Source organism: Ceratotherium simum, chromosome X, assembly GCF_057802395.1.
Source record: "Ceratotherium simum simum isolate JZ-2026a chromosome X, ASM5780239v1, whole genome shotgun sequence".
In the NCBI taxonomy this organism is placed as follows: domain Eukaryota; kingdom Metazoa; phylum Chordata; class Mammalia; order Perissodactyla; family Rhinocerotidae; genus Ceratotherium; species Ceratotherium simum.
Genome location: NC_141940.1, coordinates 83,318,834 through 83,331,105, shown reverse-complemented (window position 1 = coordinate 83,331,105; position 12,272 = coordinate 83,318,834). Strand labels below are relative to the sequence as shown.

At 38.6% G+C, this 12,272-nt stretch overlaps 1 long non-coding RNA gene across 4 annotated transcripts in view; it reads left to right on the top strand.

Annotated features, from left to right (window-relative positions):
- Window positions 1–12,272, top strand: part of LOC147911912 (uncharacterized) — an 85,865-nt gene that overhangs the window by 6,337 nt on the left and 67,256 nt on the right. For 3 of the 4 annotated variants that reach the window (XR_015550607.1, XR_015550605.1, XR_015550604.1), the window contains exon 1: window positions 8,201–8,358. The exons of the other annotated variant lie outside the window; for it this stretch is intronic. This is a non-coding gene — a long non-coding RNA (uncharacterized LOC147911912). Of the gene's footprint in view, window positions 1–8,200; window positions 8,359–12,272 lie in introns of those variants that run through there. 4 annotated transcript variants of the gene reach the window in all.

Here is a 12,272-nt window from a genome sequence, read left to right as displayed (position 1 = left end):
AATATTTATGTATAAAAATACAATTATATTTTGTATATTGATGTTGTATCCTTAAACTTGTTGAATTAGTTTATTAGCTCCACTAGATTATTTAGATTCCTTAAACTTTTCTATATACAAGCTCATGTCATCTGTAAATAGACGTAGTTTTACTTTTTCTTTCCAATCTGGTAGAATTTTATTTCTTATTCTGGCCTAATTGCCTTGCTTAAAATCTTCAATACAATGTTAAGACAAGTGGTAAGAGTGGACATCCTTGTCTTCTTCCTGATCTTAAAGGGAAATTTTTCAGTCTTTCACTATTACATACGATTTTGGATGTATGTTTTTCATAGAACTGTAAAGTTTAGATTATATATGGTTGCAACTTGGGATATTGATTCCTCCTACCACCAGAGCTTGTTGTTTTGTTGTATATTTGTTTGTTGGCCTGGATTGTCTCTTTTAGTGATGTCTATATCCCCTCACAGTGTGTTGCCTCTGATATTGCTTCTCAGAGGGTGCATATTTGGCCTTGCACACAGTCTCCCTTGGGTGACAGTGGTTTTAGTGGGGCTTTCTTTGACTATCTCTTTCTCTTATATGTCTGTTAAGCTGTCTGTTCTTGTCAGTATCATATCAAGATGTTAGCTTCCACTATTTGCATGCTGATGGTTCTATTATTTTCAACAATGCTCTAAGGCATAAATTGCTCCACAGTCTGATCCAATTAAATACAGGCCCTTCACAACAGTAGTCTTTAAGGCCAGAATTCAAGGTTTGTTCTGACCCTAGAAGTTTGTCTTACCTCTCTCTTTTACCAGTTTTTCTTCTTGTAAACTTCCAGGAAGTTTATGGTTTAGCTTGTTTGTTTCATGGAGCCTCCTCTTAATTGCTTACTGTCAAAATCTCCATTGTTTTCAAGAGTGCTCTTAGGCTTAAACTTACCCACTTTCTGTTCCAAATTCAGTCAGTTCCCTTGGGTAGAGCTTCAGAGTTATTTGTTTTTATGTCCTGCCTTTCCCCTTGGAAAAACCTCTGTGCCACTGCTTTTGAGCTGGTGGCAGAGATAGTGGCCCATTTTTCTTGGTGCAACATTCCTTCTTTACAAGCAGGGTGTCAGGTGAGGTAGTAGCCTCTGGTTTTCTCATTATACCTTTCTCAGTGTAGAATCTGTGTCCTACAATTGATGCGTGATTAGGGCAGTTGAGGCCCCTGTATTCTTGGCTACCATGGCAGGAGTAGAGCTTCCACGCTATGAGTCAGGGCTGGGAGGAGGAAGAAGCCCCAGACCTCTCAACATTTTTTGCCTAGAATAGACATTTGCAACATGGAGGTGGGGGAGGGAAGTGATAAACGCTAAATGTATGCTCCTGCTAGGAAGATACCATCGCCCTAGACTGGGAGTTGTGGAGAGAGGGAGTCCTGTGTTTTTGGCTGTACTCATCCAGAGCAGAGATTCTATCACCCTGAACTGAAGGCGGGATGGGGGAGGAAGGAAGTAGGTTGTGGCACAAATGTCACAGACTCTTGCTATTGTTTCAGAAATTTAGCAGATTTTCTTGAATATATGTTTCTTCATTTGCTCTATGTCACTACAGTAATTCCTAGAAACTTTAAATGGTTGTTTTTATTTATATAATTTTCATCAATTATGTTTTTTATTTAACTGAGTAGAAGGTCCATGGAGCTCCTCATGCCACCATTCCAGAAGTTTCCTCCTCTGTATAATTTCTTACAATTCCATTTAAATCTATAATTTTCTTAAAACAAAAAGTTTAATTTAAAAATTTAAAATGAAAAATCAGTCTCACTCACTCCGTCCGTCAGCCACCAGTTCTTCTCCTTTGAATGAACAACTGTGACCAGTTTCTCATCTATCCTTTCATAGATACAAAGAAGACTTTTTGGTCTAGGCCTTGGAGCATTTGATAATAAGTAACATTTGCAAACATGGTTATAGTGTGTGCATATGTGTGTGTGTAGGTGTGCACATATGCGTATATATGTACGGAAATCTCAGATGGAAGACACAGCACTAAAAAAGGCATGGCATCAGAAAATTACAGTTCAATTTGCCTTGAATATAAGAATGTATGGAGGAAAAGAAAGGAAAATAAGGTTAGAAAGTCAATTTGCCACTATAATGAGGTAGGCACTGAGCCATATATTTTTTTTTTAATTTTTTGTTTATTGCAGTAACATGGGTTTATAACATTGTAAAAATTTCAGGTGTACATCATTGTACTTCTATTTCTGCATAGATTACATCATGTTCACCACCAAAATACTAATTACAACCCATCACCACACACATGTACCGAATTATCCCTTTAACCCTCCTCCCTCCCCCCTTCCCCTCTGGTAACCACCAATCCAATCTCTGTCCCTATGTGTTTGTTTATTGTTATTATCTACTACTTAATGAAGAAAATCATACGGTATTTGGCCTTCTCCCTCTGACTTATTTCACTTTGCATTATACCCTCAATGTCCATCCATGTTGTCACAAATGGCTGGATTTCATCGTTTCTTATGGCTGAGTAGTATTCCATTGTGTATATATACCACATCTTCTTTATCCATTCATCCCTTGATGGGCACGTAGGTTGCTTCCAAGTCTTGGCTATTGTGAATAACGCTGCAATGAACACAGGGGGGCATGTACCTTTGCAAATTGGTATTTTCAAGTTCTTTGGATAAATACCGAACAGTGGAATAGCTGGATCATATGGTAGTTCTATCCTTGATTTTTTGAGAAATCTCCATACTGTTTTCCATAGTGGCTGCACCAGTTTGCATTCCCACCAGCAGTGTATGAGAGTTCCCTTCTCTCCACATCCTCTCCAACACATGTTGTTTCCTATCTTGTTAATTATAGCCATTCTGACGGGCGTGAGGTGATATCTCATTGTAGTTTTGATTTGCATTTCCCTGATAGTTAGTGATTTTGAACATCTTTTCATGTGTCTGTTGGCCATCTGTATATCTTCATTGGAGAAATGTCTGTTCAGGTCGTTTGCCCATTTTTTAATTGGGTTGTTAGCTTTTTTGTTGTTGAGATGCATGAGTTCTTTATATATTTTGGAGATTAAGCCCTTATCAGATGTATGGTTTGCAAATATATTCTCCCAATTGTTAGGTTGTCTTTTCGTTTTGTTGATGGTTTCCTTTGCTGTGCAGAAGCTTTTTAGTTTGATGTAGTCCCATTTGTTTTTTTTTTCTATTGTTTCTCTTGCCCGGTCAGACATGGTGTTTGAAAAGATGTTGCTAAGACCGCTGTCAAAGAGCGTACTGTCTATGTTTTCTTCTAGAAGTTTCATAGTTTCAGGTCATACATTCAAGTCTTTAATCCATTTGGAGTTAATTTTTGTGTATGGTGTAAGGTAAGGGTCTACTTTCATTTTTTTGCATGTGGCTATCCAGTTTTCCCAACACCATTTGTTGAAGAGACTCTTTTCTCCATTGTATGTTCTTGGCTCCTTTGTCAAAGATTAGCTGTCCATAGATGTGTGGGTTTATTTCTGGGCTTTCGATTCTATTCCATTGATCTGTGTGTCTGTTTTTGTGCCAGTACCATGCTGTTTTGGTTACTATAGCTTTGCAGTATATTTTGAAATCAGGGAGTGTAATACCTCCAGCTTTGTTCTTTTTTCTCAGGATTCCTTTAGCTATTCGGGGTCTTTGATTGTTCCATATAAATTTTAGGATTCTTTGTTCTATTTCTGTGAAAATTGTTGTTGGAACTTTGATAGGGATTGCATTGAATCTATAGATGGCTTTAGGAAGTATGGACATCTTGACTATGTTAATTCTTCCAATCCAAGAGCACGGAATATCTTTCCATTTCTTTGTGTCTTCTTCAATTTCTTTCAGAAATGTTTTATAGATTTCGGTGTACAGATCTTTCACCTCTTTGGTTAAGTTTATTCCTAGGTATTTTATTCTTTTTGTTGCAATTGTAAATGGGATGGTATTCTTAATTTCTCTTTCTGCTACTTCGTTGTTAGTGTACAGAAATGCAACTGAATTTTGTATGTTGATTTTGTATCCTGCAACTTGACCATATTCGTTTATTACTTCTAAAAGTTTTCTGGTGGATTCTTTAGGGTTTTCTATATATAAAATCATGTCATCTGCAAATAGTGACAGTTTCACTTCTTCCTTTCCAATTCAGATCCCTTTTATTTCTTTCTCTTGCCTGATTGCTCTGGCTAGGACTTCCAATACTATGTTAAATGGGAGTGGTGACAGTGGGCATCCTTCTCTGGTTCCTGTTCTTAGAGGGATAGCTTTCAGTTTTTCACCATTGAGGATGATATTAGCTGTGGGTTTCTCATATATGGCCTTTATTATGTTGAGGTACTTTCCTTCTATACCCATTTTATTCAGAGTTTTTATCATAAATGGATGCTGTATCTTGTCAAATGCTTTCTCTGCATCTATTGAGATGATCATGTGATTTTTCTTCTTCATTTTATTAATGTGGTGTATTACGTTGATTGATTTTAAGTAATGTTAAACCATCCCTGCATACCTGGAATAAATCCCACTTGATCATGGTGTATAATCTTTTAACGTATTGTTGTATGCGATTTGCTAGTATTTTGTTGAGGATTTTCGCATCGATGTTCATCAGTGATATTGGCCTGTAATTTTCTTTTTTTGTGTTGTCCTTGTCTGGTTTTGGTATCAGGGTAATATCAGCTTCGTAGAATGAGTTAGGGAGCTTCCCCACCTCCTCAATTTTTGGAAGAGTTTGAGAAGGATAGGTATTAAGTCTTCATTGAATGTTTGGTAGAATTCACCAGGGAAGCCGTCTGGTACTGGACTTTTATTTTTGGGGAGGTTTTTGATTACTGTTTCGATCTCCTTACTGGTGACTGGTCTAGTCAAATTCTCTACTTCTTCTTGATCCAGTTTTGGAAGGTTGTATGATTCTAAGAATTTATCCATTTCTTCCAGATTGTCGAATTGCTTGGCATGTAGCTTTTCACAGTATTCTCTTATAATCGTTTGTATTTCTGAGGTGTCTGTTGTAACCTCTCCTCTTTCATTTCTGATTTTACTTATTTGTACCTTCTCTCTTTTTTTCTTGGTGAGTCTAGCTAAAGGTTTGTCAATTTTGTTGATCTTTTCAAAGAACCAGCTCTTGGTTTTATTAATTTTTTCTATTGTTTTTTTTTTTTTTTCTCTATTTCATTTATTTCTGCTCTGATTTTTATTATTTCCCTTCTTCTACTGATTTTGGGCTTTGTTTGTTCTTCTTTTTCCAGTTCCTTTAGGTGCATTGTTAGATTGCTTATTTGAGATTTTTCTTGTTTGTTGAGATAGGCCTGTATCGCTATAAACTTCCCTCTTAGAACCACTTTTGCTGTATCCCATAAATTCTGGCATGTCGTATTTTCATTTTCATTTGTCTCCAGGTAGTTTTTGATTTCTTCTTTGATTTCTTCGTTAACCCAGTCGTTGTTCAGTAGCATTTTGTTTAATCTCCACGTATTTGTGGCTTTTCTGATTTTCTTCCTATAGTTGATTTCTAGTTTCATACTGTTGTGGTAAGAAAAGATGCTTGGTATTATTTCAATCTTCTTAAATTTATGGAGACTTGTTTTGTGGCCTAATATGTGATCAATCCTGGAGAACGTTCCATGTGCATTTGAAAAGAACGTGTATTCTTCGGTTTTTGGATGGAATGCTCTGTATATATCTACTAGGTCCATCTGTTCTAGTGTGTCGTTTAAGGCCAATGTTTCCTTATTGATCTTCTGTTTGGATGATCTATCCGTTGGTGTAAGTGGAGTGTTAAAGTCCCCTACTATTAGTGTTACTGTCTATTTCTGTTTTTATGTCTGTTAATAATTGCTTTATATATTTAGGTGCACTACATTGGGTGCATAGATATTTACAAGTGTTATATCCTCTTGTTGGATTGTTCCCTTGATCATTATGTTATGCCCTTCTTTGTCTCTTTTTACAGTTTTTGTTTTAAAGTCTATTTTGTCTGATATGAGTACTGCTACCCCAGCTTTCTTTTCATTGCCATTTGCGTGGAGTATCTTTTTCCATCCCTTCACTTTCAGTTTGTGAGTGTCTTTAGGTCTGAAGTGTGTCTCTTGTATGCAGCATATATATGGGTCCTGTTTTTTTATCCAGTCAGCCACCCTATGCCTTTTAATTGGAGCATTTAGTCCATTGACGTTTAAAGTAGCTATTGATAAGTAGGTACTTGCTGCCATTTTTTAACTTTTTTTTCCTCAGTGTTTTAGTAGTCCTTCTCTGTTCCTTACTTCTTCTATACAGAATTGATGGTCACTTTAGTTTGACCTCTGTCTGAAAGCTCTACTCTTTAACTCCCCTCCTCCCTCCTTTTATGTTTTTGATATCATATCTAACCTCTTTTTTGTGCATTTGTATCCATTACGTTCTAATCATGGAAATAGATAATTTTTCCTATTTGTGGTCTTCTCTTTTCCCCTTAAATCAGTCCCTTTAACATTTCTTGTAGCACTGGTTTCTTGGTGACAAACTCCTTTAATTTTTGCTTATCTGGGAAAATTTTGATCTCTCCTTCCATTTTGAATGATAACCTTGCTCGGTAGAGTATTCTTGGCTGTAAGTTTTTTCCTTTTAGCACTTTAAATATATCGTGCCATTCTCTTCTAGCCTGTAAGGTTTCTGCTGAGAAGTCAGCTGATAGCCTTATGGGGTTTCCTTTGTATTTAACTTGACATCCTCTTGCGGCTTTTAGGATTCTCTCTTTATCTTTAATTCTGGACATTTTGATTATGATGTGTCTTGGTGTGGGCCTCTTTGGGTTTATCTTGTTTGGGGCTCTCTGTGATTCCTGTACCTGGATGTCTGTTTCCTTCCTTAGGTTAGGGAAGTTTTCATCTATTATTTCTTGAAATAGATTCTCTGCCCCCTTGTCTCGCTCTTCTCCTTCCGGGACACCTATAACACGGATGTTAGTGCGCTTGATGTTGTCCCAGAGGTCCCTTAGACTGTCCTCACTCTTTTTAATTCTTTTCTCTTTTACCTGTTCACTTTGGGTAATTTCTTCTAGTCTTTCTTCCAGCTCACAGATCCGTTCTTCTGTATCCTCTACTCTGCTTTTGAGTCCCTCTAATGAATTTTTCATTTCCAGTATTGTATTCTTCATTTCTGATTGGTTCTTTTTTATATCTTCCATTTCTTTGTTGACATTCTCACTGAGTTCATCTATTCTTCTCCCCAGATCAGTGAGCATCCTTAACACTCTTAGTTGAACTCTCTGTCAGGTAGGTTGCTCATTTCTGTTTCACTTAGTTCCTTTTCTGGGGTTTTGTCCTGTTCCCTTACTTGGAATGTATTCCTTTGCCTCCTCATTTTGCCTCTTTCCCTGTGCTTGTGTCTATGTCTTAGGTAGGTCAGCTACGTCTCCTGCTCTTGGATAGGTCACCTTATGTAAGTGATGCCTTAGGAGGCTTCCAGTGTGCTTCCCTCAGTTCTCAATGTTCCATGGGTGGCCCCTATGTGGGCTACGTGTGTCCTTCTATTGTGGCCTGTTAGCTCTCCCTATAGGCGCCCAGGGACGCTGAGTTATGCTCCTGGCCAGCTGTTGTAATGCTCAGCTGCTTGTGGTTGTTGTGGGCCCTTCAGTCTCTTTATCAGGTTTGGGGAGCCCCAGCACAGTTGGCTGTAAGTTCTAATACCACATTTGTGTTGCAGTATTTCTTTTAAGTGAGTAGGCCCCCAGCGTGGCAGGTTGTTAGGCTCAGGGCCTTACAATTGCTGTAAGCCTCTAGCCTATTAGGTCTCTTGTCAGCTCTCTGAGGATTGCAGCTGGGTGGCGCTGGCCTCAGGCACAGGAGCACCCAATTCTTTCAGGCTTTGGAAGGTGGGGCAACCCTCCTATGTGGGTCTTTGAGAAGCACAAGTCTTCTGCAGCTGACAAGCCCTGTTGCCCACAGGTCCACACACACAGTCAACACAGTCCTGCCCCGTGTGAGCGCCCCGACCTCCCCAAGCGGACCCAGTCTCTCCACAGCAGGAGCCCCACACTCTCCACCCACTCCTTGTACACACCCTGCCCCACTCAAGTCGGCTCAGTCGCCAGGCTGCAGAGAATCCAGTCACCAATCTATGCAGGCCCACATGTTGCCTGAGGGCTTGTTGTTGGGTGGGGCCAGTCTCTAGGGTGAGCTGCCTGCCCTGGCTGAGTTGGATTGAATCGGTGCTCTAGCGGGTGGAGCAGACCCTGGGCTAGCAGGCCTCAGGGAGAACTCCAATGGCGTCTGTGTCAGCACGCCCACACCGGGCCACAACAATGGCCGCCGCCAATGTCCCAGTCCCTGGAGAGGTCTCACCCCTCACCAAGATGCACTCAGGGCCTATTAGGTGAGTCTCTTGTCACCAAAGCACTGTATACCTTTTTTTCTGGTGATTTTAGGATGCTTTCTGGAACGGGTGAGTTTGTGCGTGGGCCCTTTAAGAGCCAGTTTTAGTTTCTTTGTGAACCGGGTTTTCTGGGGGTGCTCCCCAATGCTTTAGTAGCAGGCAAAGTCAGATATTATGTCGCTGGTCTCGATTGTGCTGGGTCCACAAAATGCCCACAGCGGGGGCGCACCCCGGCTCAGTGCCCCACGCCTCCAGGGAGGGTGTGTACCTGTGAGCTGCTCCCGGCAGCCGTGAAGCTGGCGGCTTGTGAAGGCAGCGTTTTTCCTCGCAGGAAGGGAGTCTCTGCCTCTTCTACCCCAGTTAGGATTGTCCGTTGTTGCAGGTGTTCCTCTTATCCAGTTTTCAGTTCTGTCTCAGGGGTAATTTTTCCACGAGTAGTTGTAAATTAGCTGTGTCCACGGGAGGAGGTGACTTCAGAGTCTGTCTACGCCGCCATCTTGACTCCCCCCCTGAGCCATATATTATACTGTATGTCATGGGAAGCCACTAGAGGATTTTGAACAGAGAAGTGACATGATCGAGATATGAAAGATCAATTATTTATGTGAAAGACATATGGAAGAACAGAGACAAAAAGCTTTCTTCTCATTCTTTAATGTGGGATACAGGTAAGGTTAGGATTACTAAAATTTTATCTTATGTACTTGCCAGCATTAAAGGATGAAAGGGGAAATTTTTATATAGAGTGTCAAACTTGAATTGTGAATGCCAAAAAGTATTGTACCTGTATTTAGGGACCGGTTGTGGGTAACTATACACAGTAATGATTTCTAATATCTTCTGGAAAACCAAAGACTTTAGACTGCTTCACCTAGTTTTTATGTCATGCTTTTCTATGTAAGGGACTTGAAAGAATTTCTTGAATGCTTTCTAGAAGCAGAGTCCTTTACTAGGAAGAAATGTCAAAGAAAAAAAGAAAGAAAGGCAACTGCCTGCCTATGCAGACAAAGAAACTGAAGATAAATTGCTTGTTGGGTTACAGTAGCGAGGCTGGGGAGCCAAAATTGGGGCCCTTCATATAGGCAATCTGCTGTACACAGTGGGAACGTAGTAAGAAACATAGTGGCTAACCATTATTGAGTAGTGTGTCAAGTACAGTGCTTGGAACATTGTTTATGATCTCTCATTTCATTCTCATAACAACCACGTGAAGTAGTTACAAAATTTATCCACATTTTATAGATGAGGAAACTGAGGCTCAGAGAGGTTAAATATCTTACATCAAATCACTAAATTACTACTTTGTGGAACAAGGGCTCACATCAAGATCTTCAATATCTGAATTCATGCTCTTAACCACTGTGTTATACTGCTTTCCTTGCCCTAGAGTTAATAATACTTGGCCCATATCAAAATTTTCTAGCACTTTATAGTTTATAGGGCACCTTCACATGCTTTGCCACCTGTTCTTTTAATCCTTACAATAACACTGAAATGTGGATATTATTATTCCCATTTTACAGAAATATATAGGCTAAACAATTTGTCCAACACCACACAATTGGTAAGGGACAGCCTGGGTTTCTCCTAGAAGCTCTCTGAAAATATATAGTTTCCCAAATTCTGGGACCATTGATCTCTAAGCCAATGAGTTTCCCTCTTTCTTTCATTGGTTATTTCAATAAGTAGTGTGCTATTGGCATTTAATGAGTAGAGCTAAAGTTACTATATGTATGCAATGAAAAGGAATTGATATACCCCAAATTGCAACAGCACCCTATTGCAAAAACACCAATAGCTGCAAGGGACTGTTGTACCCATTCCTAATGTGAGAATTCCATCATCAGATGGGAATCTAACATTCTGTTAGTCATTCACTGTGCAGATCCTCCTTAGACAGGTACCACATCCTCCCCCACCGCGACCTCTTCCTAAGTAAAATGTTTGGTTCCATATGCTGCCCATCTTATCATCTCAGAACAGAGTTCATATTTGTGGATTAATCCTTTTCATAAATAGTTATTGAATAATTAACAATGCACCAGGCACTGTTCTAGGACATGAAAATATAATGTGAAAAAGACTGTCATGAGATGGTGTTTAAGTAGAGGAGACCAACAATCAATGTGTAAATAAATAAATAATCATATTTTAAGAGCTATGAAGGAAATAAAACATGGAAATGTGATAGACCTGGCTTGTTGAAGTAGTAGAGATTGAGTGGGTAGAGATGGTTTCTCTGTAGGGGTACCATTTGAACTGGGATGAGAATGATGATACATGAGGGTACTGTTTAATAAACTTTAAGAGATTCCTTTTATATAAAATAGGAAAATCTATATAGAGAGAAAGTAGATTAGTGGTTCCTTAAGGGTGTGGGGGAGTGGAGGAGTGGGGGAGTGGTGAGGGACAGAAGAGTGATAAGCTAAAGGGTAAAAGATTTCTTCTTGAAGTGATAAAAGTGTTCTAAGATTCATAGAACTGTTAATATACTAAAACCCATTGAATTGTAGACTGTAAATGGATAATTGTGTGATATGTGAATTATATCTCAATAAAGCTGTTTTAAAAAGAAGCTTTAAGACAAAGGTCCTTAACTTGGTGTCCGTGGACCTTCCAAGTGTTCCACATATAAAATTGTGGGGGTCTGTAAACTTGGACGGGAAAAAAATACATTTTTATTTTCACTAACTTCTAACCAAAATTTAGGATTTTCTTTAATTATAAATGTAGGCAGGAAGCCATAGCAATATCAGCAGTACTGTGAGTTTGACACCAATAGAAATCACAGATATTTTGATTTCATATTGCATCTGTTGAAAGTATTCAAAATATCATTTATGATCATTACTTTGAAATTATAGCAGTGATTAGAACTGTCTAGATATTGTTCTTTAATACATTAATAAACAAGAACATACCATATTACAAATTTGTTTTTAGTATTTGAGATAACTGTACGGCAATATAATAGATTTACTTTGTAATGTCATGTATTTTTATTTTATATATCTTACAACTTATTCTGGTAAGAGGTCCATAGGCTTCACCAGACTACCAAAAGTGTTCATGACAAAAAAAGGTCTTAAAATATCTGCTTTAAAATAGTCTAAATCTAGGTCCATCTCAATAAGTCTATTATGGCATTCATCAAGCTTTATTGTAATTCATTTTCAAGTGATTTGTCTTTTCTTCATACATTAAAAACCAACGGTCTTGTTCACTACTGAACTTTCCATAAGTAGTACAAGTGCCTGACATATAGTAGTTGGTTTAATAAATGTTTGTTGAATGATGAATAAATAAAAGGAAGAGGGAGAGAGAGAGAGAGGAAGAGAGAGACAGAGAGATGTAAGGCTAGATTATGACAGTTCTCAAGTGGTAGGCTGAATGTGGGTTTCATCCTTCTAGCTGTATGGATTAATTAAAAGTTTTTAAGTAAAAGCAATATTTTAGGAAGATTAATTGAGTTATCTATTTATCTAAAGTAAGCAGATGCCAGTAAGGAAGAGATACAAATGGAAATATTATAGGGTGATAGAAAAAGGGCTGCCTGGGAATCTGAAAGTTGGAATCAATCAGTAACAGGCTGTGTTAATTTAGACAAGGCTTGTCTCCTTACTGTACCTCAGTTTCATCATCTGCAAAATGAAGGAACTGGATAATCTCTAAGGATATATTTACTCTCAGATTCTGAATTTTAAAAGATATGAGACTGGTCATGCTGCTTTAATACACACACACACACACACACACACACACACACACAAGCACAGATTCAGATATTGAAGGGTTACACAGCCTGCTTTCTCAAAACAATAAGAACAAGAGCTCTATAGAGCCCTGCCTCTAAAATCACTATTGGCAGCCACCATTTTTTCCTTCCCTACAATCCTATTAGAATTAGGTTGTGG